At 40.7% G+C, this 27746-nt stretch overlaps 1 long non-coding RNA gene across 21 annotated transcripts; it reads right to left on the reverse strand.

Moving 5' to 3' along the window:
- Window positions 1–18401: 18401 nt before the first annotated feature.
- LOC124682742 lies at window positions 18402–27261 on the reverse strand. 21 transcript variants are annotated; one of them, XR_006996428.1, is made up of 15 exons: window positions 26678–27261; window positions 26511–26597; window positions 26239–26325; window positions 25535–25689; window positions 25159–25223; window positions 24852–24914; window positions 24523–24767; window positions 22778–22839; window positions 22579–22667; window positions 22357–22494; window positions 21511–21663; window positions 21025–21348; window positions 20439–20622; window positions 18981–20314; window positions 18402–18748 (listed from the first exon to the last, which is right to left on the reverse strand). It is a non-coding gene; the product is annotated as an uncharacterized LOC124682742 (long non-coding RNA). The 21 variants fall into 21 exon arrangements; XR_006996422.1 differs by having other exon boundaries at window positions 26473–26597; XR_006996432.1 differs by having other exon boundaries at window positions 26465–26597.
- Window positions 27262–27746: the final 485 nt, after the last annotated feature.

A 27746-nucleotide genomic window follows, 5' to 3' on the forward strand; every position in this document is an offset into this window, starting at 1 on the left:
TTCAAATGGACTCCCTTCAACTAACCCTAGACTCAGGGAGTATTTCAAACCACTCCCATTTGACCTCTTATTTGTAGAACAACTTATATTTCATCATACCCATCTCAATCCTCTATTCTTTTCCATTATCACTTTGACCTCATGAATTGATGATTTATGTTAATATATTCATCCTTGTGAGTATATGGATACTTCACTCACCATCTCTCTTAATATTGCTCTATCATTGACTAATCCACCATCACCATCATCTTCTTGTCACAATACCATCATGGTATAATTTACCATCACAATCTTCCTCCATCTCTATATCTCTCACATTGTTCACTTGAGTTTGGCAAGAATGGAGCCGGCCATGACAATTTTGGCCAGCCATGCCTCTCCAATTTTCTTCCTCTACAAGACTTGCCTCCCACCTAACCCAATCACTAAATGAGCAGCCACCCACCTTGGCCAATCAAGTGAAGGGCTGCCACCACTCTCTCCCTCTATAAAGCTCACTTGGCCGGCCACTCCACCTCCCTTTGCTCCAATTTTTCTTCTCTCCACTCCCTCACACTCTTCTCCCACCTCTCCCCACGAGCTGCTGCTCCTCCTAAGCTTCATGGCCGGCCATGGCCATGGAAATTCACCAAGATGAAGCTCTCCTCCTCCCTCAAGCTTCCCCTCACCATGAGAGCCTCCCTCTCCATCTTCTCCCCAACCCTAGATGGTTTAATCTCCTCTTCTTCTTCCTCCATTGCTAAGATTGGATCTTGATGCAGGTGCATGTTGGTCCAAGCATGGAGAAGGTTGAGCAATCCTCAGATCTGAAGCTCTTGACCAAAGTTCGTCCAAAAACTTGCTGTAATTTCTGCTAACTTGCTGTTTCAGATTCTGGTACGATCTTGTAAAATCCATCAAATCTCGTGTGCAGATCCAAATCGAGTGATTCAAAGTTCCACAGATAGGTATTGAAAATATCTACAACTTGGCGTTGGTCTCATCCTCAAATTCGTTACGGATTGACCACGGTAAATAAAGTTCTGAAAACATGTAGATTCACTGTTTATTAGATTTGTTCCGTTTTACAAAACCTTTTTGAACAAACTCAACTGTAGGTGAAAGCCCTCTTCATTACCTTCATTTTGGCGGTGGTTTCACTTCGATTGACCTCCTGAAACTGAAATGGTTCACAGATCAAGATCTGGTCAGATCTGACTTTGTCGAATTAAACCAGGAGCTTGGAGACGAATTTTTGAATGAAACCAACTGGGTGAGAACCAGCTTTTCAATACCTTTCAGATGCAACTGACCTCATATTTTTATGAGCTACGTACGATTTGTGGTGAATTAAACTTGTTCTGTATGTTCTGCAGACATGGCTGTTAGCTTTTAATTCATCAAAAATCCATTTTTGAACCTAATTGAGTGATTCCACTTCTGAAGGATTACTGAATGTTTTCTTAATCATCTCAAACAAGTTTGAAACCTTTATCTGTTCTGCAACTCCATAGTTAAAGCAAATGGTGAAAACATGTAGTAAATTTGTAAATCCATTTATGGGAGTTTCAGAAATAATTTGAACCCAAATCCAATTGTGTGTGAATCTCTGTTTAAATATCTTTCAAATGCCAATGACCTCATATTTTTAGGATTTTTCTAAGATTTATGGCTTACAGATCTTGTTTTCTGTACAGTCAGATTCAAAGAAATTCCTAAAATTGTAGGTTTAATATTTTTGGGTGATTCCAATTGGGTTAGTCTTGTATTAGTACTGACTATATAGGAAAAATATTATTAGTCTCTGTTCATACATATTTGTTACTGTTAGTAATGTATCTGTGTGACATGCATTGTTGGTTCAAAACTTTTTGGTTTACTTAAAACCCTTGTCCAACTCTTTTTCTTAGAAATGGGCAACCTTTGTTTTATGCTTGCAAAACAAAACCTCTGCAACCTAACATTAGCTCTTTTGTTTTGCTTAAGTTTTCAAAAGATGTGGAATATGGTTTGCTTCCTATTTTGGATGTTGTGTTATGTGAGCAAACTAAGTTAGGAAAACTGTTTTCTACTTTTCCAAAAATGTTTGAAAATGTTTTGTGAATGTATCTGATGCCAAACTAATGCTCTTGTCCTCTTTATGATGTTATCTACCAGGGGATACTTAGTTGTGCCTTGGTGATACCGAGAGAGGCAATTGCTAAGTCGTGGCACTCTCATACCTTTACTAGGTAAATAAAATGGGTTTTCTTTTAGATGCTTTGTAGTATCTATAAGTCTTTAATATGTTAGCCGTAGAAGAGTGGTTAGCTTTTGATTGTTGATTGTTGCATACTTGTTATGATTGTTGCAATATGATTGATTGTGTTCCTTTTATATTTTCCGGCGATAGATGCGAACAATTCCGGAGAAGAAGAAGAAGTGGAATCGGACAAGGATTTTATTTATATTGTTGGGATTCTTATATTGATGGAGCTGAAGAAGTCCGGGGACAAATAAGCCAAGGCAAGCCATCTTTTGATCTCTGATTTGGTGTCTAGTTGGATGTCATTTGTTGATGTCCAAAGCACCTTGAATTCTATGTGTGTTATTCTCTCTATTTATGTCATCTATGTGTGTTTCCAAGTGGGGTACTCCCTAGTGGTGATACTCCACTATTGTCTTTGTGATTATGGGATGCATGGTATCATGGCCGTGCTATTCCACTTGGTCATCTTGTATGCTCAACTTGAGCATCTTCCCTCTCAAGATAGTAACTTACACCACACTCACCACTTTAGTAATTTAGAGGTATCAATGTCAAGATCTTGGTGTAATTCTCAATTTGAGAGGAGTATGCCGTGTACCCTATTGGAGCGTTGGTTGGGTAGTGATTCTCCACTATCCAAATTGTATAGTTAGTACCACAAATCTGAGATTATATTCCTCTTTGTGTTGTCATCATACATGCTTACCTTAAGCGAGTATGATCCACCCATTACTCTTTTTACACCATCTATGGCAAGATGACTCTCATCTCGGCCATAGTGCAATAGTAGTTCCACTCATGAAACTATAGGTTGGGAACCCCTCAAGGCTTACCTTGTTGTAAATGTTTGTGAAAACCTTGGGTAAGTTAACTCTACCCAAGTGTATGTTTTGGAAAGACAAGGTCTTTGGACAAGGATGTTGGAGGAATATGGTTGGTTGTTGGCAAGTAAAGAAAGTGTGGGAAAAATGTTTTTAAAGGAGCACTGCGTATAAGTGTTCGCCGTCCCAACTTTTTATCGCGCAACCACACTACCCTGGTGTGGGACGGGGCTTAGCCCGTAGTTTGTTGAAGCTGGCAAGAGCATCCTTCACAACTTTCTAGGGAGGGTCACGACGACCTCCGACGCCGGGTTGCGCTCTGGAGGAGGCAATACACTGTCTTAACTGATAGCCGGACGATTACTGAGGGTCTTCGTCATGGCGCCGGAGATACGCTCAAAAGGAGGTATGCTTGCCGGGGTGCCGGGAAGGGGTAAGCCCGCAGGGAAGGACTCATGCCGGTGGAGATGGGCGAAAGGTTATGTCCGGGTATCCGTCGTGGCATATGTTGTTATGCGGGGATGATGCCCACACGATAGGTATCCGGATAGTTGTGGGGAAAGTGTGCAAACTCGCAGAGTCAAATCTATTCGAATAGCCGCGTCCGCGGTCATGGACAAGTTGAAATGGCCATACTTAACCGGGGCTTGGGTTTTGTTTTTGGACAAATGATTTGCAAAGGAAGTGTTGTGTAAATGTGTACCGGAAAGGTACGGAAAATGGGCGTGTGTTGACCATATGGAGATGGTCGTGGTAAAAATTGAGACCAAGTGGGGAACTCTTACCTACTGTTTCATGTAGAGGAACTCTTCTTTAACAAAGATATAGAGATGTCATAGGACTTCCCTAGTATTCCCATCACCTGAGATGGCGGTAAGCTAACTCTTCTTCAATAAAGATATAGGGGTGTCATAGTACCACTTTAGTGTCTCCATCAATTGCGATGTTGGGATGCTATATCCACAAGAGAAACTGATTCTCTTTCACATGCTATATCCACAAGAGAAACTATTCTTCCTCTCTTGTCTCTCCTAGTTAGCTCTGTTAGCACCTTTCTTGATGGTTTGCGAGTACAATTCCAATGTACTCACGGCTTTGTCCCTGGCTATTTACTTGGCCAGACTTGAAGGAACTCGACAAACGAAGAAGGAGTTGGCGACGTCTATGCGAGCTAGGAACGTCTTCCCGCTCGGTTGCTCGTAGGGTTATGGCAGATGACTTGGGTACTGCGCTGCTGAAGTGATGATGCTACTCGATGTTTAGTTAGGCCCTTCGAGGCTATTATGTAATTATCGGTCATGTGACCATGTTGTAATTTTCTTATTCCGCTTTGTAATGGATGGTGTAATTTGATATCAGTTCGGTTATGTGTTCACGACGCACTGATCATGGGATCGTGAACTGTATACATAACAGGGTATTTCGGACTGTTAGTCCGGGGTCCCCACAGAGCTGGTATCAGAGCTATCCTGACTGTAGGAGACCTTAGTTAGCACGGACGTTAGTTAGGAAAACAATTACTTGGGAAAAACTATTTATGAAACAAATTGTTTCTTTAATCGGAAGTATAACTTCTACTCCTCTTATTTATTCAAAGCTTCTAAATTCTTATCTCTCCGCTTTATAAAAAGGTTTGAAAATTCTTGCTCTATTGTCTCATCCACTGCAAACCTACATGTTGGACGATGTCCCCGACTCAGACCAGAGACTCGAAGTCGAAGATGGATCAACCTTTTATGAAGTCTCACGTATCTCCAACAGCAGCTATTGAAGGTTGGATGCCGATTTAGTCGTGCACATGTAGGGATGATAACATCATGTCTTTGGTTTTCACCAAAGTATGTCAAAGATCTGACCTTGTTCCTCCGTGGACTTGCACTTTTTGCAGTCGTCAGGGATCAAGCCCTCAGTTTCTTGACTAGTTATTTTTAGGCCAGCCACGAGAAGATCTCTACTTTAGAAGCACCTCAACAGCTACCTCTTCGAAGACCTCATGTTTCCGGGATGTCGAGACTAGAAGTTCTACCCAGTTTTCGCCTCCACTTCAACATCGGCGACTCAACACCCGGCCGCCTCACCATCAACTGCTCCAAGAATCCTTGTTGAAGACGATGTCAGCAAGATGAAGACGCCAACATATGTGACCAGCCCCCAAACCTATAGGATGGATAGGACAAACTCAATCGCTTTGATTGAGATACCCCCGCGCATTAGGAATGTCTGGGTACTTAGAGTACCATGTCGGGTTTGATGATTGCTTGTAGTTCCCTAGTGTGCTGCCTTGAGTGTTTGTATATGTTTGCTGTGTGCATGTATGTCTTGCTATTTAGACGTTCCCGCCTTTTTTTTTATTGTTTGAAATTTGTGAAACAGAAATTAAAAATGGAAATCTGCCAGTGTACTGTTTTGCCAATAAAAACAGTTTGGTAGCTCCGATTGATGTGATTCCAATTACACTAGAACCTGTATGAAATTATCTTTCAGACGCCACTGACCTTGTATTTTTAGGATTTTTGTGCGATTTTTAATAAATAAAACTTGATCACTGTTTCTGGTTAGTATTTTGAGTCTCAAAAATTGAAAAATAAATATTTTTGAATGATTCCAATTGTGTTGATCTTGTTTTGTTTCTGTGCATCTAGGAAAAATACCAGTAGCCCCTGTTAGTGGTATTTTCTCTCTGTTTATGATTGTATGGGTGTCGCATGCCATGATAGGATTAAAGTTTGCCTCGCCGATGTATTGCTAACTGCTAGTTAGTTGGGTAGATTAACGAAAGACTCTTAACTCTAAACCCGTTAGCAGTTGTTTTTCAACCATCAGGGAAACTAACTCAGACCCCTACCTACGCCGACTACTTTCAAGGTCATCTGAAGCATCTCCACTACGCCAAGAAAGCGAAGCCCCTACCTTCAAGAGTGATCGCACCTCGCGAGAAGCCTTACTAACTTGGTCTAACCTTGGAGTATAGTCGTGCTAACCCCTAGGATCTCTTCTTCAAAATACCCCCCCCCCCTTAACACACCGTCTAACCCGTTGAGTGAACAATAACGTCAAAGCCAAGCTACATCACCTTGTTCATCTGGTCCTTACCAAGTGAACCTCCTGAAGATACCTCAAGACTCAAGATTAAGTGTAGATTACCCACTAACTTTTCAACTGGTATAAGTCAGCACTGACAGTCAAGCTGAAGATTGCCTCCGACGACCTTTGTTGCTGCTTCATGTGGATACCAACCAGGAGTTTCCTCGACTAACTAACTCACCACGCGTCGTATGGTTTAGTTAACACCGGGAGTGCCTCTTAAAGTTGTGGTCTGCACGTCGCCCCCGAAGATTCTTCAGCTGAACAAGGAAGACCGATGACTTCTTCAGAAGCCCCAGACAGAACTACAAGGCAGAAGCTCTGAGTTTTTCCGAGAACCCGATGAAAAATCTTAAGGGTGGAAGACTTCGTCTTCCACTAAAAGTTGGAGCTAACCCTAACATTTTAAACCTTTTTAGCACACCGTTGGAAACTTGGGATGCACTAACTCCCCTCGAAGCGGTGGACTGTGCATCGCCCCCTGAAGATGTTTTCAACTCAAAACAGGAGATCAATGGCTTCTCCAAAAAGCGCCCGACAAGACCCGTGGCTGAGGCTCTATTATTTCAGGAAACCCGCTGAACAATCTTAAGGGTGGAAGACTTCGTCTTCCACTAAAATCAAGCTAACTCTAAAAAAGTTTTCAGCCCTGCTCAAGCACCGTTGGGTGCACTAACCCTCCCACAGTCTTGAACCTCCGCCAGCATCGTGAAGAAGCTACAGATCCAACACCTGCATGAAGTAGTCAACCTCTTCATGAAGCTCGCCATCGGCCGAAATCCATCATGTCTCCTAGAAGATGAAGCAACGACCTTCTCTACATTGGTGCATCTACAGAAGGATGGAGTCTAACTTTCGTTAAGCATTACAATCCCTCTAGTTCTGCGCTCAGTAATCTCGGGACGAGATTATTTTAAGGGTGGAAGATCTGTAACACCCCACTTTTTGCAACCTTGTTTATTTGTCCATAATGCAAAAATTAGGGGGAACAAAAACTTTTTCTTAGACTATAGTTAGATGAATTGCCTTGATCTGTTGGTTATGATGAATTGCCTTGATCTGTTGGTAGATGAATTGTCTTGATTTACTTGTTGAGTTTATTCTTGAGCTACCTCATAGAACAACACCCCTAGTGGTTAAACAAGCAACTCACCTAATAAAACATGTGTGGCTTAGGAAAAATTGTTTTCCTTGTTACTACATCAAACTCTTCTTCTGATGGCAACATGAGTGTGCCATCTTGATTTTCTCCTTGTAGTACAAGATAGCTCAATCATCCTTAATTCAAAACTTGGGATCATCTACCCCTACCTACATCCCTCTCTTATACCCACTCATCCTTGTTGGTTTTGAGGCCATGTCGACCATCTGTGTTGACAGGCTTAAAATGTCCAGACTTTGGCAATTGATTTCTAAGCAACCACAACTGTTTTTGGTAACCTCAATGCATGGATCCCATCTATGCAACACTCTCTTCAACCTCCACGTTCTGCATGTCTTAGTCTATCCTTGCAGCACATATTTCCAACTTGATCTTATGCCACATCCAATGTTCAACTCTAGATCACTTCCTTCACTTTTATCTATTGTTTTTATTCAAACTTAATCTTTACAAAACCAAGAGTGGGAATGATGGGTACATTTTGTAGCCACCATCTACCCTTGAGAACACTTCTCCCTAAATTAGTTCTCTTTCTCAAAACCCTACTGTTTCCTTCTCTGGTTTTGACCACAAAACCACTTTTAGTTTTATTAAAGCTTCTCAAAATATTTCTTCAAAGAAAACAAGGAACTAAAATGGGTTTTGTTTTTCATCTCATTTCTACAAAGTACTGATTTCTAAAACCTTACTTTCTATCATGCTTCCTTTTTAACAAAAAAGCTTGTTTATGGTACCTACACCATTTCTTGTTTCCTCTTTCTTATTTTAAGTTTGGGAAAACTCTACTTCACTTGAGAAAGCAAGTAGAATATTTTGAACTCCTATGTTCCAACTAGTTTTCTCTCAACCTTTTCAAAATTCCATTTCCACTTGGGTTCTTCCCCCAATTGTCTCTAGACAATTGAGGTGTGCCCTATACCTTTCAATTGAGTTCTATTTCAAATGACTACTTTTGCACATCTTATGCACATCCCTGATCTACCCCATTGTATCCCCTCATCCTCCAATTCTTGATCAAGTCCCATTTGGTACTTTCAAATGGACTCCCTTCAACTAACCCTAGACTCAGGGAGTATTTCAAACCACTCCCATTTGACCTCTTATTTGTAGAACAACTTATATTTCATCATACCCATCTCAATCCTCTATTCTTTTCCATTATCACTTTGACCTCATGAATTGATGATTTATGTTAATATATTCATCCTTGTGAGTATATGGATACTTCACTCACCATCTCTCTTAATATTGCTCTATCATTGACTAATCCACCATCACCATCATCTTCTTGTCACAATACCATCATGGTATAATTTACCATCACAATCTTCCTCCATCTCTATATCTCTTTCATTGTTCACTTGAGTTTGGCAAGAATGGAGCCGGCCATGACAATTTTGGCCAGCCATGCCTCTCCAATTTTCTTCCTCTACAAGACTTGCCTCCCACCTAACCCAATCACTAAATGAGCAGCCACCCACCTTGGCCAATCAAGTGAAGGGCTGCCACCACTCTCTCCCTCTATAAAGCTCACTTGGCCGGCCACTCCACCTCCCTTTGCTCCAATTTTTCTTCTCTCCACTCCCTCACACTCTTCTCCCACCTCTCCCCACGAGCTGCTGCTCCTCCTAAGCTTCATGGCCGGCCATGGCCATGGAAATTCACCAAGATGAAGCTCTCCTCCTCCCTCAAGCTTCCCCTCACCATGAGAGCCTCCCTCTCCATCTTCTCCCCAACCCTAGATGGTTTAATCTCCTCTTCTTCTTCCTCCATTGCTAAGATTGGATCTTGATGCAGGTGCATGTTGGTCCAAGCATGGAGAAGGTTGAGCAATCCTCAGATCTGAAGCTCTTGACCAAAGTTCGTCCAAAAACTTGCTGTAATTTCTGCTAACTTGCTGTTTCAGATTCTGGTACGATCTTGTAAAATCCATCAAATCTCGTGTGCAGATCCAAATCGAGTGATTCAAAGTTCCACAGATAGGTATTGAAAAGATCTACAACTTGGCGTTGGTCTCATCCTCAAATTCGTTACGGATTGACCATGGTAAATAAAGTTCTGAAAACATGTAGATTCACTGTTTATTAGATTTGTTCCGTTTTACAAAACCTTTTTGAACAAACTCAACTGTAGGTGAAAGCCCTCTTCATTACCTTCATTTTGGCGGTGGTTTCACTTCGATTGACCTCCTGAAACTGAAATGGTTCACAGATCAAGATCTGGTCAGATCTGACTTTGTCGAATTAAACCAGGAGCTTGGAGACGAATTTTTGAATGAAACCAACTGGGTGTGAACCAGCTTTTCAATACCTTTCAGATGCAACTGACCTCATATTTTTATGAGCTATGTAAGATTTGTGGTGAATTAAACTTGTTCTGTATGTTCTGCAGACATGGCTGTTAGCTTTTAATTCATCAAAAATCCATTTTTGAACCTAATTGAGTGATTCCACTTCTGAAGGATTACTGAATGTTTTCTTAATCATCTCAAACAAGTTTGAAACCTTTATCTGTTCTGCAACTCCATAGTTAAAGCAAATGGTGAAAACATGTAGTAAATTTGTAAATCCATTTATGGGAGTTTCAGAAATAATTTGAACCCAAATCCAATTGTGTGTGAATCTCTGTTTAAATATCTTTCAAATGCCAATGACCTCATATTTTTAGGATTTTTCTAAGATTTATGGCTTACAGATCTTGTTTTCTGTACAGTCAGATTCAAAGAAATTCCTAAAATTGTAGGTTTAATATTTTTGGGTGATTCCAATTGGGTTAGTCTTGTATTAGTACTGACTATATAGGAAAAATATTATTAGTCTCTGTTCATACATATTTGTTACTGTTAGTAATGTATCTGTGTGACATGCATTGTTGGTTCAAAACTTTTTGGTTTACTTAAAACCCTTGTCCAACTCTTTTTCTTAGAAATGGGCAACCTTTGTTTTATGCTTGCAAAACAAAACCTCTGCAACCTAACATTAGCTCTTTTGTTTTGCTTAAGTTTTCAAAAGATGTGGAATATGGTTTGCTTCCTATTTTGGATGTTGTGTTATGTGAGCAAACTAAGTTAGGAAAACTGTTTTCTACTTTTCCAAAAATGTTTGAAAATGTTTTGTGAATGTATCTGATGCCAAACTAATGCTCTTGTCCTCTTTATGATGTTATCTACCAGGGGATACTTAGTTGTGCCTTGGTGATACCGAGAGAGGCAATTGCTAAGTCGTGGCACTCTCATACCTTTACTAGGTAAATAAAATGGGTTTTCTTTTAGATGCTTTGTAGTATCTATAAGTCTTTAATATGTTAGCCGTAGAAGAGTGGTTAGCTTTTGATTGTTGATTGTTGCATACTTGTTATGATTGTTGCAATATGATTGATTGTGTTCCTTTTATATTTTCCGGCGATAGATGCGAACAATTCCGGAGAAGAAGAAGAAGTGGAATCGGACAAGGATTTTATTTATATTGTTGGGATTCTTATATTGATGGAGCTGAAGAAGTCCGGGGACAAATAAGCCAAGGCAAGCCATCTTTTGATCTCTGATTTGGTGTCTAGTTGGATGTCATTTGTTGATGTCCAAAGCACCTTGAATTCTATGTGTGTTATTCTCTCTATTTATGTCATCTATGTGTGTTTCCAAGTGGGGTACTCCCTAGTGGTGATACTCCACTATTGTCTTTGTGATTATGGGATGCATGGTATCATGGCCGTGCTATTCCACTTGGTCATCTTGTATGCTCAACTTGAGCATCTTCCCTCTCAAGATAGTAACTTACACCACACTCACCACTTTAGTAATTTAGAGGTATCAATGTCAAGATCTTGGTGTAATTCTCAATTTGAGAGGAGTATGCCGTGTACCCTATTGGAGCGTTGGTTGGGTAGTGATTCTCCACTATCCAAATTGTATAGTTAGTACCACAAATCTGAGATTATATTCCTCTTTGTGTTGTCATCATACATGCTTACCTTAAGCGAGTATGATCCACCCATTACTCTTTTTACACCATCTATGGCAAGATGACTCTCATCTCGGCCATAGTGCAATAGTAGTTCCACTCATGAAACTATAGGTTGGGAACCCCTCAAGGCTTACCTTGTTGTAAATGTTTGTGAAAACCTTGGGTAAGTTAACTCTACCCAAGTGTATGTTTTGGAAAGACAAGGTCTTTGGACAAGGATGTTGGAGGAATATGGTTGGTTGTTGGCAAGTAAAGAAAGTGTGGGAAAAATGTTTTTAAAGGAGCACTCGCGTATAAGTGTTCGCCGTCCCAACTTTTTATCGCGCAACCACACTACCTCGGTGTGGGACGGGGCTTAGCCCGTAGTTTGTTGAAGCTGGCAAGAGCATCCTTCACAACTTTCTAGGGAGGGTCACGACGACCTCCGACGCCGGGTTGCGCTCTGGAGGAGGCAATACACTGTCTTAACTGATAGCCGGACGATTACTGAGGGTCTTCTGTCATGGCGCCGGAGATACGCTCAAAAGGAGGTATGTCTGCCGGGGTGCCGGGAAGGGGTAAGCCCGCAGGGAAGGACTCATGCCGGTGGAGATGGGCGAAAGGTTATGTCCGGGTATCCGTCGTGGCATATGTTGTTATGCGGGGATGATGCCCACACGATAGGTATCCGGATAGTTGTGGGGAAAGTGTGCAAACTCTGCAGAGTCAAATCTATTCGAATAGCCGCGTCCGCGGTCATGGACAAGTTGAAATGGCCATACTTAACCGGGGCTTGGGTTTTGTTTTTGGACAAATGATTTGCAAAGGAAGTGTTGTGTAAATGTGTACCGGAAAGGTACGGAAAATGGGCGTGTGTTGACCATATGGAGATGGTCGTGGTAAAAATTGAGACCAAGTGGGGAACTCTTACCTACTGTTTCATGTAGAGGAACTCTTCTTTAACAAAGATATAGAGATGTCATAGGACTTCCCTAGTATTCCCATCACCTGAGATGGCGGTAAGCTAACTCTTCTTCAATAAAGATATAGGGGTGTCATAGTACCACTTTAGTGTCTCCATCAATTGCGATGTTGGGATGCTATATCCACAAGAGAAACTGATTCTCTTTCACATGCTATATCCACAAGAGAAACTATTCTTCCTCTCTTGTCTCTCCTAGTTAGCTCTGTTAGCACCTTTCTTGATGGTTTGCGAGTACAATTCCAATGTACTCACGGCTTTGTCCCTGGCTATTTACTTGGCCGGACTTGAAGGAACTCGACAAACGAAGAAGGAGTTGGCGACGTCTATGCGAGCTAGGAACGTCTTCCCGCTCGGTTGCTCGTAGGGTTATGGCAGATGACTTGGGTACTGCGCTGCTGAAGTGATGATGCTACTCTAATGTTTAGTTAGGCCCTTCGAGGCTATTATGTAATTATCGGTCATGTGACCATGTTGTAATTTTCTTATTCCGCTTTGTAATGGATGGTGTAATTTGATATCAGTTCGGTTATGTGTTCACGACGCACTGATCATGGGATCGTGAACTGTATACATAACAGGGTATTTCGGACTGTTAGTCCGGGGTCCCCACAACCATCTTGCCGATCAAATATATATTCCGAAAACTTGTACCTGTCTACATCAACACACATAAATATATACCTAGTGTTGACATCAAACACACAAAACCCAAAAGGGCGGGAAATGTTCTTTCAATAATATGGGTCTTTCTCCCCATCACCGATATAGACAACACTTATCCTCGACACTTGTACCCTCAAATTAAAATAAACCACCTCTCCTTCGATGAGACAATTCTGTGGAATGAATTGCCTCCATCCTTCACCTCCCATGCGGGTCAATGTCCGTTCTTTCTCCACATCAATGTCATAGGTGTGACAAAGCACCTAATAACGCACACTCTCTCTCTTGTTGCTTCATTGAACAATACCCTTGAATTGCGTGCAACAATATATGCACAATAAACACACAAAAAACGCACGTTAAATTAATGGTGAAAACACTAAAAAATAGTATTAAAAGGAATAGTATGTTAACATTGAATCTTCCAATTCCTCACGCATGTAGTTACTACATAACAAAACTGGCGACAAGATAGAGTCACATTCACTCGTGTAGTTAATGTGAGTTAGGTTCTCTCTATAAACGGTTGAAAATCCTCATAGTATGATGCATATGCTAATATCGACGAAAGCTTTGTGTGAATCTAGATTCGTAGTTTGTAGTTCAAGGCATAGTCCACTATTCGAGTTTGTAACTAGTATATCATAGAGTCCTAGGTGGAAGTTCCACTTATTAGTCCTATTGTAGTCCCGATATATAAGCAATATTTTGAAACCATTGAAAAATTATGTGTGCCTCTAGTATCTAGTGGGAGATTGTTGGAATTATTGGGCCATACCCATACCCATTTATCTTACCTAATGAATCTATAGTGGAAAATCTCAAAGGCCCGCTTGGACAATTCATGCGTCGCAAGAAGTGGGACTAAAGTTTAGTCCCACATTCCTAGTTTAGTGATAGTTGGATCTCCTTATAAGGGAAGATCTTCTACCATTTGTATGAGCATGAGAGGAGGACTTCTACGCATGTGCTCCTCCTCTACCGCCCGCCTCACATTATCACGACTCGTAAGGGAACACGTTGGGTTTTGGGAATGAGACGAGCCAAGCTAGCATCTATGCCAACTGCACATTATCTTCTTTTTTGAAACACATGACTAGATTGTTATGAATGGTCACACAAAAGCTAAAACATTTTACACTAGTGGAAGACGAATACGAACAATTGGTTGTTTGGCTTTGGTCACTACCTATTCGGTTTGCCTCCCATCTTAGTTTTCTATTTTCTATGGACCGTTGGCCTCCTCGTACCATTCTTATATAAAGAGATCACTCCGTTCATAGGGACACCACAACAAACACACACTATGCCACCTGGTTCCAGAGCACTACTCCACAAACCAGGTCTTCCCCATCTTTCCTCGTGGTGTGTGCCACATGTTAGTATAGTAGGCCCGTGGAACCCCGTCTCCTGCGATCATGTACTAGAGAGGGCATATAAGGTTTTTGGGAAGCGCTCTTGCACGGCTACTGAAATCTTCTTAGGGATAGACACCGAAGAATACTTCCCTGACATTGATGACATATTTCGTGACATGGTGCTGTGACGCCCAAAACCGGTACCACGAGAATTCCAGCGATTCCGCCGAAATCCACACGTATCAATTCTGAGACGCCCTCCGACACGACGTGCGTGACGAATCACACACGTGATGCCAGAGGAATTACAACGAGCAGTAACATTACAATAGGTTTACAATAGAGCCCACAAGAAATATATATTACAACAACGACTCCAATGAGTCAAGAATACAAATATACAATATAAAGATCCAAGTCATATAGAATATCAAATATGTCCGAGTATGGACAAGATACAAATTGGACTAAGAGTTCTAAAGATAAATGATGGCGTCCATAGCCCCGCCCAGGCCAAGATGGAAGGGTAACCTTGCTAACATCCTCATCTCATACCTTTGAAAAGTCGGGCTAAGGGTTGCCGACAAAAGGGAGGGAGGAGACAAAAGAGAAAGAAAGGCGAGGGTAAGTACCAATGGCACATACTTGAGAGACAAGATTGGCTATGCTCGCCGGTGGGCAATACAAATTGCTCGGCTATATGGTGAAGTTTAGCGGCAGCAAAACATGTACTAACCAATAGAGACAATTCATGTACTAACCAATAGAGACAATTTACAACATTCGCCTAAATAGAGAAGGTGAGAGAGCGCATAAGCTATCAATTCTATACTCTTCAACATAACCCAACCGATGCATTCCCCCTTCGCAAAGGAAGAAGTACCAACAAGGACACTCACACAGTTGACAAGTTTTATTAGGTATCAATTGTAGTAATGCTAAATTACTACGCAAGTTATTAAAAATTATTAGCAGCAACATAAAGGTATAAGTAGTTCTATGATCGAGTTAAACATCTCCAAGCCGTCCATAACCACTGACACGGCTTATCGATAAGATGTACACCCTGCAGGGGTTGCCCAAATGTAACCATACGCATGCTCGACCCCACTTACGACAAGCGGAGTCTCACAACAAGATCGTTCTCAGTTCAACAAAAAAATCTAGGGGGGGAACCCGACTAAGCTACCCATATCAAAGTTCGGCCGTACTCCAAAGCGGACTTAGGGTTTGCGACGGCGGCTATGCGAGCAAAAACAAAAACATCCCGCGGGGTACAATACAGAATATAAACATTCGAAAACAACAGGAATTAAACGCCCGAAGACACCAGTAAGTAAAGCATGGCATAGGCAAATAAAACCAAGATTGTGCCCCCCTTTTCAACTGACTTGAGAAAAGGTAAAGGGTGAGGGGGTCCCAATAATCATCCCCATGTACGGGTAGAGCGCTCAATTTCGGAACAAATAACAAGAACTCGGGTCCTAGGGGACATTAGCGAGACAAAGATCCGACGCTTTTGCAAAGGAGATCATACATGCCACCCCTTAGCAATTTTAGTTGTTAATATTAAGTAAACCATGAGTATCTCCAACAACTAATATAGCATGTGATAACCTCCCACAAACCCAACAGATATAGAGATAACAACAGATCCCTAAACATGTGCTACGACTCACAAGGCTCAACCAACAAATAACAATGATGGGTAGAGGGTAGGTAACACGACACATATGGGTAACAATGGAATATGACATGTGACTCAAACAAAAACGCAACATAGTGATAGCAATAGAGCAACGAGAATGAAACTCTAAAATAGGTGAAGGAGGTGGGCTCGCCTGTGAAAAGCTGCAGAAGAACTTGTCGTATCTCACATCACCACTTCGTAATCCTATCCGGGAAGAATCAAATGCTGGAACAAACAATGGATGCAAGTCTTACAACTATGGCAAAAGAAGAACCAACATGATCAAGATGATATGCATGACATGGCAGCGATGATGCGATGTAACTTATTCATATTAATCGGAGTCGGAACCCCGAACAAACAATTTAGGGCTGGAGTTGCATTTCGACTGACAATATTTAATGTTGATTAGCATGGAAAGACATGGAAGGGTTTACTTCAATATTAAACGGAGCGGAGAAAACCTAATTGAAATTCCGAAATACTCTGCATATATGTGAGGTGAATATGAGAATCTATCAACGCATGACATCATGCAAGATGCAAACAGATATATGGATGTCATATTAATGTTCCTCTCTCTTTTCTGAACAATTTTCATGTTAAAGACTTTTTTATTTTGAAATACCATTCAAAAGTTATTAGCAGAATAGTTGTTATCATTTTAAAATAGAAAACAAGTTTATTTAAATAAGAAAAGGACCCAAAAATAAAACTCTTTCCCGGGAAGGACCCCGGGTTGCTTTTGAAAACACGCAGGGGGTTATCATGAAAAGCAACAGGGGCAAGGACCGCGGGTTGAGGAAAGCAAAACATCAAGGGCCTTGATGGAAAGTTCTCAGATCTGGAGGATGAGGCTTTTCTCACTGGGTTGGGATCTAGCCCGTGAGGCTGGTAGGTGGGGCCGACGCCACGTCGGATGACACGCTGGCAAAGCTTCCTCACCCCTTCCGCCTGACGAAACTGAAGAAAAGGCGCCGGCGTGCGCAACAACGTCGGTGACCATCCAGAGGTGGTGCACAACGACGAAAAAAGAAGAGGAGGAGGTAGTGAAGCTCACCGGGGTTGGGGAGGAGGTAGGAGGGATCAAAGAGGTCGATGGTGTTGGGGAAGGAAGCGGAGCGCGCGGAGTCCGTGCGGGAAGGCTCCCAGTCGATGATGGCCTTGACGTGGAAGAGCTCGAGGAACCCAGAGAGAGAACATTCGACGCGCCGTGGTAAGTTCAACCTTAGACGGACGGCGCCAGAAGCAAGGGACCACCGGAGTGACGACGACGAGCACCTGCAGGGATCGGCGGTGGTCAATGTCAAGAGGTTGAACCCGAGGGGGAGGAAAATGAAGGAGAGGTTCAGGAGATGTGGGAGATTACCAGGAGCACGAGGATGCGCTTAGATGAACCAAGGGACGAAGGGCGACGCCGGAATCGTCAATTTTCACCGGCAGCCGGAGTTGGGTAATGGCGATTTTGCACTCCATTTGAAGGTCTCCTAGATGCGAGACGAAAAGGCGCGTCGAATGGTCGTGGCGACATGGCTAGGGGTTGATGGAGGTGATGACACGTACAAGATTTCTGCGCGGCGGCCATGGCCTTGCGGGTGTTTCTCTTCCTCTTGATTTGCTTGGAATGGAAGAAAAGAATGGGGAAAGGGAGGCGCGGAGTGGTTGGACTGGTTCGCTTTGGCGTGTCCAGATATAAATCGAGAGAGAGGGGGAAAAGATCACACGAGCTGGGTGGGCGAGCAGGCGGTGGGCAAGGAGCTGTCGCTCTTCATCGTTGACGAAGAAGAAAAACATGAGAAGGAATCCAACGTGAAGGGGTACGGGCCAGAGGGAGGTGGGCCGGATGGTGTTGGGCTGGGGAGGGAAATGGGCGGGCCAGAACAGAAGCAGAGAGAAGGGCCATGTTAGATATGTTAGGGTTAGATTTTTTCCTTTTATCAAATCATCTATCCCTTTCATTAAAAAAATGTTTGAAAATAGAATCAAAACCAATCAAACAAAGGTTTGAATTTTGATAACAGAGTTGGATAGAAAATAAAATAAGAGCCAAAGATTTTATAGCAAGATAAAATATAGTTTTATTTTAGGGTTTTGTTAAATGAAAGAAGAGGGGAGGTTTATTAATAAAAAAACATACGGGAGGGGAAAATAGCTAGGTTTTGTAAAATAGTTTTATTTTGTTAAATAAAACATGGTTGATATAATGCATATGCCATGATGATGATGTACAAAATAAAAAAACACAAACGAAATCTAATAGGGGTATTATCCTAGATGGTTACAGCTGCTTTCGACAACACTGCCAACGCGAACCCTTTCTCCTCTTCACCGTATGTGATCTTATATTGAACTAGATTTAGATGTGCGCCTTGGCGCACGATCCCGTGGAATTCGTCCAGAATTACATTTTGCATATCAACGATAAAAATCAGGCAATGGAATAATAAATTATTTTTCAGGTTTCACAGGAAAAAAGTCGTATGATGAAATTAGGATAAATCAAACGAAATCACAAAAGGAGTAGCAAACGCTTATGAACAGTTGACATAAGCAGTTTATGATGATTGTATTTGTCGCCAGATCAACAAATGTATGGATTTTACACATGCAGAATCCATGTTGTTTTCATAGCTCTTGGACTTTATTACAGACATCGAGGGGTACACGGGAGAACATTCCGCTTGAAGCGCAGAGGCGTTAAACAGAACAATACTCACATAGCTCAAGATGTTATTCATCCTTTGAAACACCAAGTTCTTCTAGCATAAGATTGAGTAATATTCTAAAAAGAATTTTGATTATCCTTTGAGTTTCCTACAATAGGAAGTAAGCATGTAAATATTCGAAACAACCTTTACCATAATTTTGTTAAATTGTAGAGAAATGCAAAAAAAAAAATCCATGTAGTGATATTCAAGTGTATGGACATATGCAATCATTCAACCTAAGTATAATCCAAACCGTTGCATCACACAAGCATAACCCATATCAATTTTTGCTTAGCTTTAAGTATGTAAACAACGGGCAGGGGCAGGTAATTGCACACCTTGTCTTGACGTCCTCGTTTTCACTACGAAGGCGGCCGATGCCTCATCCTCTGGTGCGGTTTGGAGGCAGCATGTGCTCCTCCCATTGAATGCCGAAGAGGGCGATCAAACCTTCTTGCAGATCAGTCCAGAGTACAAAGTCAGCATGTCTACAAAAAAGGATTTTACCTCTTGGAGAAACATCAGTTTTCCTATGCTATGTACACATTACTTTCTTAATTTTATAAGTACCAATAATTAAAGTAGGCATTGTTGCCTGGCATAAAAAATAAGTAAAAGAAGACCTTCAGAAGCTATTTACAGGCTCATGGCATGCGCAGTAGTCTTGTGTGGATTGAAATATAGAGTTTGTTATGAAAAAATCACCATATATCACTGTTTCATGGGTAAACAAACGCACTATTTAGCAAACCACCAAGGCAAATCAGTAAATCCGTCTTTCAGTTTATCCTAGATAGCAACTGGCAAGTGGAAGCTATTTAGTACATGTAGAAGAAGAATGTTTTTTCTAATAGCAAGTGTGGCAAGTGGAAGCTATTTTACCCTTGATAGAAAGACATATGAACATAACAGGTGATATGAATATAACCACTCAATCTCAGGATGGGAGAAGGATGTTTTTCAATGATACAAATACAGAATGATATGAACATAAGCATCCAGCTGTAGGATGGAACAATGGAAAGAACATGTGCCAAATTATTTATCATTGTGGAACTGGAGACATACATTAGCTGCGTCTGGTTATCTCCCAGCTGTAGTCTTCACTGAAAACAACCAAATATATTTTACACAGCACAAACATGAAGGCTATCTCTCAGCTCAAGGTTTTCCTGGCCTACAAAATTAGAATAAGCTCCTATATGTTGCTTCTCTGTCTTTTATGCGTTTTGTTGGCTGGTATTTTTCAGTTTGAAATCTGTAGTAATAACCATAAAAATGCAATGTTGCATTAGGTAATTTTAACGAACAATTTTCTCGAGTTAGTTATAGTGTAGATACAGAAATTCTTCAAGTGATAACATATGCAGGCGGGGTTTTTTTAAGGCCTAGATGTCAATACGAAAAAAACAGAATTGCTAAACTTAGCAAGATAGAGAATTTCTTCAATATGATCTAATGTTCCTTCCAAGTTTTTCCTCTGCTAGTCTACTCCTTCCCAGAAAGGAATGCAAGCAAACCTGAAAACTATCTATATCAGTTAAAGGAGAAGTGAAGATTCCGTGTACCTAGAGCACAAAGCCTGCAACTTGCTATACCCAAGAATTATCTGAATTATGAATGATGAGGCTATGAACCCCAATTGTATGGATCTGATTGTCTGCAGCAACCCCTGGAAATAGAACAAAAGAAAAATTGAATGACTAAGATGAATATTTGCATTAGTGTGAGAGGTCATTCGGCCATGATTATTTTTGTAAGATAGAAAATGTAAAAAAAAATCATTGCATACTCACATCAGGGGCATCAAATATTAGTTGGAAGAAGCGATCAAGGATTATGGAAAAGATTCAAATAACAAAGCAGTATAAGGAACCAATGACAGATTCACATCTGGAAGGCGAGTGCCAAATAGTATCTCGTGAAATGTCTTTATCCCAGGAACAGACAGTGTTGTTACAATTGTTTCCTTGCCGTGCTCTGATAATCAACCAAACATTTTGCAGTTAAAATATGACATGCAAAATGATAAGTATAATACACATAAAAGGATGGAAATTATCACATTATTTCAACACATTAAAAGAACCAACATTGCAGAAATCCAAAATCATCACATCGGTTCCTACTTCATAGGGACAATCTATAATGTTGTAAACCCAAAGCAATTGCTACAAAATATTTAATCATTCTACAAAATAGCACAACAAGTGAAATGCTAAAAAATAGGGTTAAATACTTAAGAAACACAGTTATATATATAAGGCCATCAAGGTAAAGCCTGACAAAAAATTCTCAACCAGCATCTATGCAATTAGTACACCAAGAAATAGAGAAACAAAAGTCAACAGAAATAAATCAGGTTGAGAGTGTGACCCTTACTTTAGTTTGAGTATCACATCAAAATGGAAAAATGGAGAATGAAACCATAACTTATTCCAGATCATGTTCCAAGAAACAACATCAAAATGATAAAGCATTTCTCAAGACAAAGAAAAATCCATCATAATTCATTCTCCAATCTGATCCATCAGCTAGTTAAAAGAATAGTATGTTCAAGACGATCACCAGAATGTGAAACAACTGAAGTTGACAATATAAGCATTGGATAATCTTCGCATCCACAACAATCAAATCACACAACTTAAAACGTAACCATTGGATAATCTGAGCAGAAGAATCACTGTCATCAATATTTAAAAATCCCTAGAGTAGCAGAAGTTAGTACCGGCTTCAATGTAATTGTATATGAATATCCCTAATGTATAAGACTCACATGAGTGAGCCATACTTCTGATTACTTAGGTTTCTTGGATACAATGAAATCTGCTATAAAAAAATTTAATGTGAATAAGCACATAGGCTCACCTGATAACCTGACCGCAGCATAATTTAAATGGAGCTTCAAATCCCTCGAGACAGTTTGACATGCCCAAGGGCCTGCAGTATAGCATTGCGTGCGAGGTTACTATTAGGATACAACATAGTAAGTCCCAGGAGATGGGTCCAATAATGTCACGCCTGCAGATTTCATAAAGGAATGCCATATTCAGATCATAAAAGAAGAAAACCTATCATGACAGACTGGCTCACACAGAGAAAATAATTTTCAGATTAATATAAGAAAATACATCACAGTAGTTGCATGATTTATCTTAAGAAAATTATCAAGTTCAAAACTGAGGCATAAAACTCATTCTAACAAGCTAAATTGGTCTGCCAACATGGTTCAACTTTTCATTCCAAAAATTTCAAGCAAGTAATTTGCCAGAAATAATCACCTATGACCAAATAAAAATAGGCCATAGAAGCATATTGCAAAGACTTACTACATCAAAGTTTGCTTCGCCACTAAGAACTACATCAAAAGCAAAGACTTGAAAAATGAAAGACCTATAAAATCAGTAAGCCAAAATTCATGTGTGAGGAGATGAATTAGCAAGCCTAATTCAGAAAATACAATTGTAACCATAAATGTTGAATACGATATATATACAATCTGGAAGGTTGTAAAATTAAATACCTCATAAAAAAATCAATGACAAGGTACAAAACACATCATTTTAAGGTACACCCGATACAGAGAGTTAGAGACCGAACATCAAACTCCGCATTAACTGGTTCCTTAGTTATAAAAAAAGGATTCTACCAAGGAGAGACAGATATATCATGAAGAAAGAGAGTAGCATGAAGGAACCAAGCTCAGGTAATTACTTCTGTCCATCTTTAATCAGCGAAACGAGCAGACGAATATAAAAAAGAACGGAAGAACAACTTGGTTGAAGGGTTGTTTGCCATCGCGGTGGATGAGGTAGGCGGAGAATCTGGAGCACAAGCTGTAGCCAGACCAACCTGATATAGAAGACGAATAACTCGTAAGAGGAAAAAACCTAATGCAATAAGAGGAGCACAAAGGGTTAACATGCATGTAATCACCTTATCAGACCGAGGCTGAGGAGCAAACTCTTCCGTAGTTTTCGACCCACGGTCAGACGATGGTTTCCCGATCAAGGCCATCTTCACATCTGAAACGGTAGCACTCTTGCAATCAATAAGATGACGTTATAAAACGAATCAAGATTAAACCTGCATATAGATGAAGTGGCACACAAAGCTCAAGGACATGAAGACATACCTAGATCCAGGAGGCTTCACGACCGATGGCAGTGTCTGCAGGAGAATTATTTCAGAAACAACCTGTTTATACAAGGTTGGGTAAGAAAATGGATACATATCTAAATAAGAATGCCCAAATAGAGCTAGCAAGGGAGAATCACAGCAAAATAACATGCAATATCTATATGACACGCAGAAGAAAGTATTCTACCGCACCAAACGTGACCTAAAAACGACCGATACATCCGAAGGAAAAGGATTGTCACCTAAAAAAAATCGGTACATCAGAAGATACGCCTAGTGGTGAGAGATTCAAGTATCCAAGGAAAACTTCATGCTAGCGGACTGACATCACAATAGATATTTTACAATTGTTGATATGATCAATAACGAAAACTTGCAAGAAACTGGAGAGTTAAATGGAAAAGCTTTACCTTCTATCAAAGACGATGCAAATGACAAAATGGAAAAGCAATAGTATTTGAAATTCCACCACTCCGAATGATTAATTAATGATTATAAATATACTATTGCTTCATCGCAAGCGATGAAAGAGATGATATAAACATGGTACAAAGAAGCATCAGTTTGAAGTAGCATTACCCTGCTAACGAGAAGAGTAGGTTTTATCAGAAAACAAAATTCAGATGATTAGTTGATTAATACAGTATTTCTAGCATTAGCATGTACCATTGCAAGTTTAGGATTGAGATCTCCCTTAATAAACATGAAAGGTGTAAATGATATCATGAAAAATAATGCAAGAAAATAAACTGATCTGCAAATGACTCGTTATTTAAATCTGGATAGTTAATTACTTAATACAAAATTGTAGCTATCCAACTTGTCTGTATCTTTATGGCATAGTAACAGTGACCAAAGAGTGAATACAAATGACCCCTTTTTCCTATTTCCATGTTCTAGTGGTTTTGTCTCAGTTTTAGTTTACTTGGCTAAGATGTAAGCCGCAACAGTGTAATACCATATTCCTGATCTACCAGGCTTTATTAATTTAAAGTCGGGCTTCAATGCCTTTTATCTAAAAAAAACATGTCAAAGAACTTTTAGCATCATGTAGAGTATATAAGCAATTAAAGAGTCCTAGAAGCATCTTTACATGACACACAGAGGCATCAAAAAGTTATTGTGATGGGCGAAGGTACTAACCATGAACTATACATCGACATAAGTAAATGAAATGCGTATCCTTAGAGAGAGAAAATACAGTGAAACAAATCTTGCCCTTTTCATATGCAAGCATCAGAATATGCAATTGGGCGGTATCATCTTAGTAAGTCCATAATTCTGCACCCCATTAATATATTTCATAATATCTACACCTCAACCATAAGCAGAATCCCCCGCAACAAAAAAAAACATAAGCAGAATCACTGAGCAATTCCCACGGGAGGCCACATAAGTGAAAATAAGCTCTATAAAAAATTTAGCCTTCAAAGTAACGGGATTCATTCCCTAGAACCACACAGCAGTTCACTTCGTGTGGAGGGTCCAAATTCATACATTGAACTAAGGATCTATTATTTTGATTAGCATCAGCCGTGAATGGAATTGATATAGATGCACTCGTCAAGCTGGAGCCCCTAACGAATCTGCCAAATGGATACATGCCAGTAACTAAGGATCATTCGTTACACTACTAAAAAAACAGCAGCTACTGGGTCACGTTTTGTGCTTGGCAGTGAACTATTGCATCTCTGATGGGTAAATGGAAGAGGGGAGAGACACGACAGGGGAAAGTAGTACCTTGTCAGAGAAGATCTCTTTGGTGAGGTCGATGACCTCGGCGCTGAATCGCTTGGCCACGATCAAGTACCACGGCGGCCACTTCCGAGAGGTAGATAGGGAGGCGGCCACCTCTTGAATCACAAAAATAGATGGGCATGTAGCCCATTCATGTTCTGCCGATCCTTCTCTACCCTTCTCCGATAATGTGACCTTTCCAGTTTGGACCACATATCAATGATTATTGTAATATTGATGCTAGGAAGCTGCAAATCAAGCTATTATCAGTGAGACACAAATCATCCAAGCAAATGCAATACATAGAAATGCCAGTCTATGAAAATGCTTACAAAGAAAAGTATATATGTATGAAGTCTTAGCTCGTAGCAGCTAATGATCTTTAGCTCCAAAACCTGCATCAAAGTCAATATTGAATAATACGACACTTCTGATTTTAAACTCCTATGTGGGAAAAGTTCACAAAAATAAACCACAAGTAGAATCTTGCATTTTACTTTCTCGGCTTGTGTGTTGTAGTAGAATGTCAGATCTAAACTGAAAGTTCAGAGGACTGGCACACTGGCAGAATATATGGTAAAGATGAATAATTAATGTACCAGTTTAACAAATAAATGGTCCAGTTAAATGTTGGATTACCCTTTAAATCATTCTAAAGAGACCTGAGAAATAATTAATCCCAATTAATGACTGTTGATAATATCCTGCAAACAACACAGGGAAAAATTGAATAGTGAAACGAATCAAAAGATCACATGTCACTGCAACATATGCAAGTAGAAGGATGATCTCAACATCTGGAGTAAGCTATATGAGCACAATAAATAAGACCATATCATACCTAGTGATCTACAAAAACCATATTCATAAGTTTGACAGGGCCATCATCTATCATTCAATTTAAATTCCCCGAACATTTTGTGTTCCCCTCTAACTGAATATATGCAAACCCAGGCTTTTCTCCGAACAACCTATGGACATAAAGCAAGAAGCTAGATGAGTAAATGACATATACCTGGCGAAATGAAGGCTCTCTCAAGAGGACGGTGAAGGCGAAAACGAGTAGCCATAACTCCAACTAACAGAAGGACCTCGGTAGATGAACATGCATTGAATCAACTTCTCACTTTCATGATCACACCAAGATATCTCTTCTTTAGAGGTACATATCTGCATATATTCCAAATAAATGTAGAGGTATACGAAGAAAAGTACCCCTGGACAACAACATAATCAAGTGTAACAGGCCAATTGCAGAGACATTAACCATCAGAAAATCATTATTGCGTAATTGATAATAAAAGAAATACACAGAAGCACTGCAAACAACCATATGTGTCAGGAATATTGGTTACTTTTCTGAAAATGCAAAGCGATACTGGTTTAAATCTGTGGATCTTGGTTCATGCACATGAATTTTGATCAAAACTTTCGAGAACATGAACATCTTCATTAAAACATTTGATGAATGATAACCGAAGGGAGATAAAAAAAATCGCAGCAAATCATATACGTAACTTCAGGAATACTAAGGCATAATGTTAGCAATTTTAGAAAAACTTTCATTAGATAAAAGGTAAGACCAACATATTTTTTTGGTTGAACAAATGACCTAGAATGAAAATGAAAAGCGGCAATATAAAATATAATTACATAATCATTACAGATCTGTAAATATGGCTCATAAGCAGCTATGAGAAGTAGAACATCTGAACTCACCTGGGCATGAAAGAAGGGATTAGGGACAGACCAGCGTCATATTATTTTCTTCATACTCGATTATTTTCCGCAATAGGAGCATATAAGCTTTAGTATAAGATGAAAAATATATGCAACCGGTGTTATATATTATAGAGCTATAAACAATTTTTTATAGAAAGCAACAATGTAAAGTGTCATATTAATTTAGATTTTTAATCTGAAGAAAATGCTGTACGGAAATAACCTCCATACATATGACAGGTACACCTATGTTCGACGCTCATACGTACATATAGAATATCATTCCGAGAGAATCCAAGCAACCAATATAACATCTTCCGGGAATACCATATGCACATTTAGGTGGGTACCAAATTCTGCAGAAACAATAGGACCATGCAAGTAAGATACATACCTACTCTAGCCAGTACACCAGAGGCACAAACTGAAGGCTCACCAAATAGATCTGCCACTTCCTCTTCCACTTCCTCTTCGCTTCTCTTCTCCTCTCCAAGTGAAATTACATGATATATCTCAGTGGCTGCCAAAAAAATTTGTATATCTCAGTGCAGAGTTTAGAACATAAATAATCTTGAAATATTACATATCTTATGGAACACCACTCCACAATACTATATGGCATGGTAAGGAATAGAAATAATCTTCAAAGGCAGTAAATAGGAAGGATGAAAGGAAATAATGTGTGCCTTAAACTCCCCCTCTGCATCCTCTTCTGCTAGAGATTTCCTTCTTAAGTGTTGCTTGAGACGAATCAAATAGACCAACCTACAGAGAAAAAATGGGGACTTACCGACGAATCGTGCAGTAGTAGCGCCATCCACGGCCTCCTCACACCGCCGGTTTTGTGGGATGTCACGGCATATCGGCGTGAGCTCATGGAGAGTTAGGAGAGGAGGAGGGCAGCGGGGCGGAGCACACAACAGCGACAGACAGATCGACAACAATAGCGCCATGGATGGCCGTCTCGGGTGCATGCTCCTGCGACGTCGCTGGTGCCATGTCGTCCTCCGCCTCGATGGGGGGATGGAGAGGCGGAGCACAGCAGCAGCCCGCCGTGCATAGGCCCCTCACCACCGTCACCTGCTGACCTCGCCTTGGTCACCAGCCCGCCCCACGCATGCCCTTGCGCGCTCGCGTGCGCGCCTGCTCAGGAACCGTGGAAAGGGGAGGAGGCGTCGCATCGCCGGCTTCGCTCCATTGGAGCCGAGGAAGAGAGAGGGGCAGGAGCTGGCGGCGAGCGGGGTCGGGATTGGCCTAAGGTTGAGGAATTGGGAGAAGAACCATGGGGATTGGGGGAGAGGAACCGTGAGTGGGGATTGGGGGAGAGAGAAACGTGAGTGGGGATTGGGTGGGCAGCCAACCCCTTACGCCCGCAGCCACGCGTAACTATAACTGGAAACCCACCCAAGCGACTGACGAGTGGACTGGACGAGCTGCGGGTCCCAAATACAGAAGGAGGCGGGTAGAAATTGGCTGTTACATGGCTTCATCTAGGAAGGTCTGGC

Source organism: Lolium rigidum, chromosome 1 (assembly GCF_022539505.1).
Source record: "Lolium rigidum isolate FL_2022 chromosome 1, APGP_CSIRO_Lrig_0.1, whole genome shotgun sequence".
Classification (NCBI taxonomy): Eukaryota; Viridiplantae; Streptophyta; class Magnoliopsida; order Poales; family Poaceae; genus Lolium; species Lolium rigidum.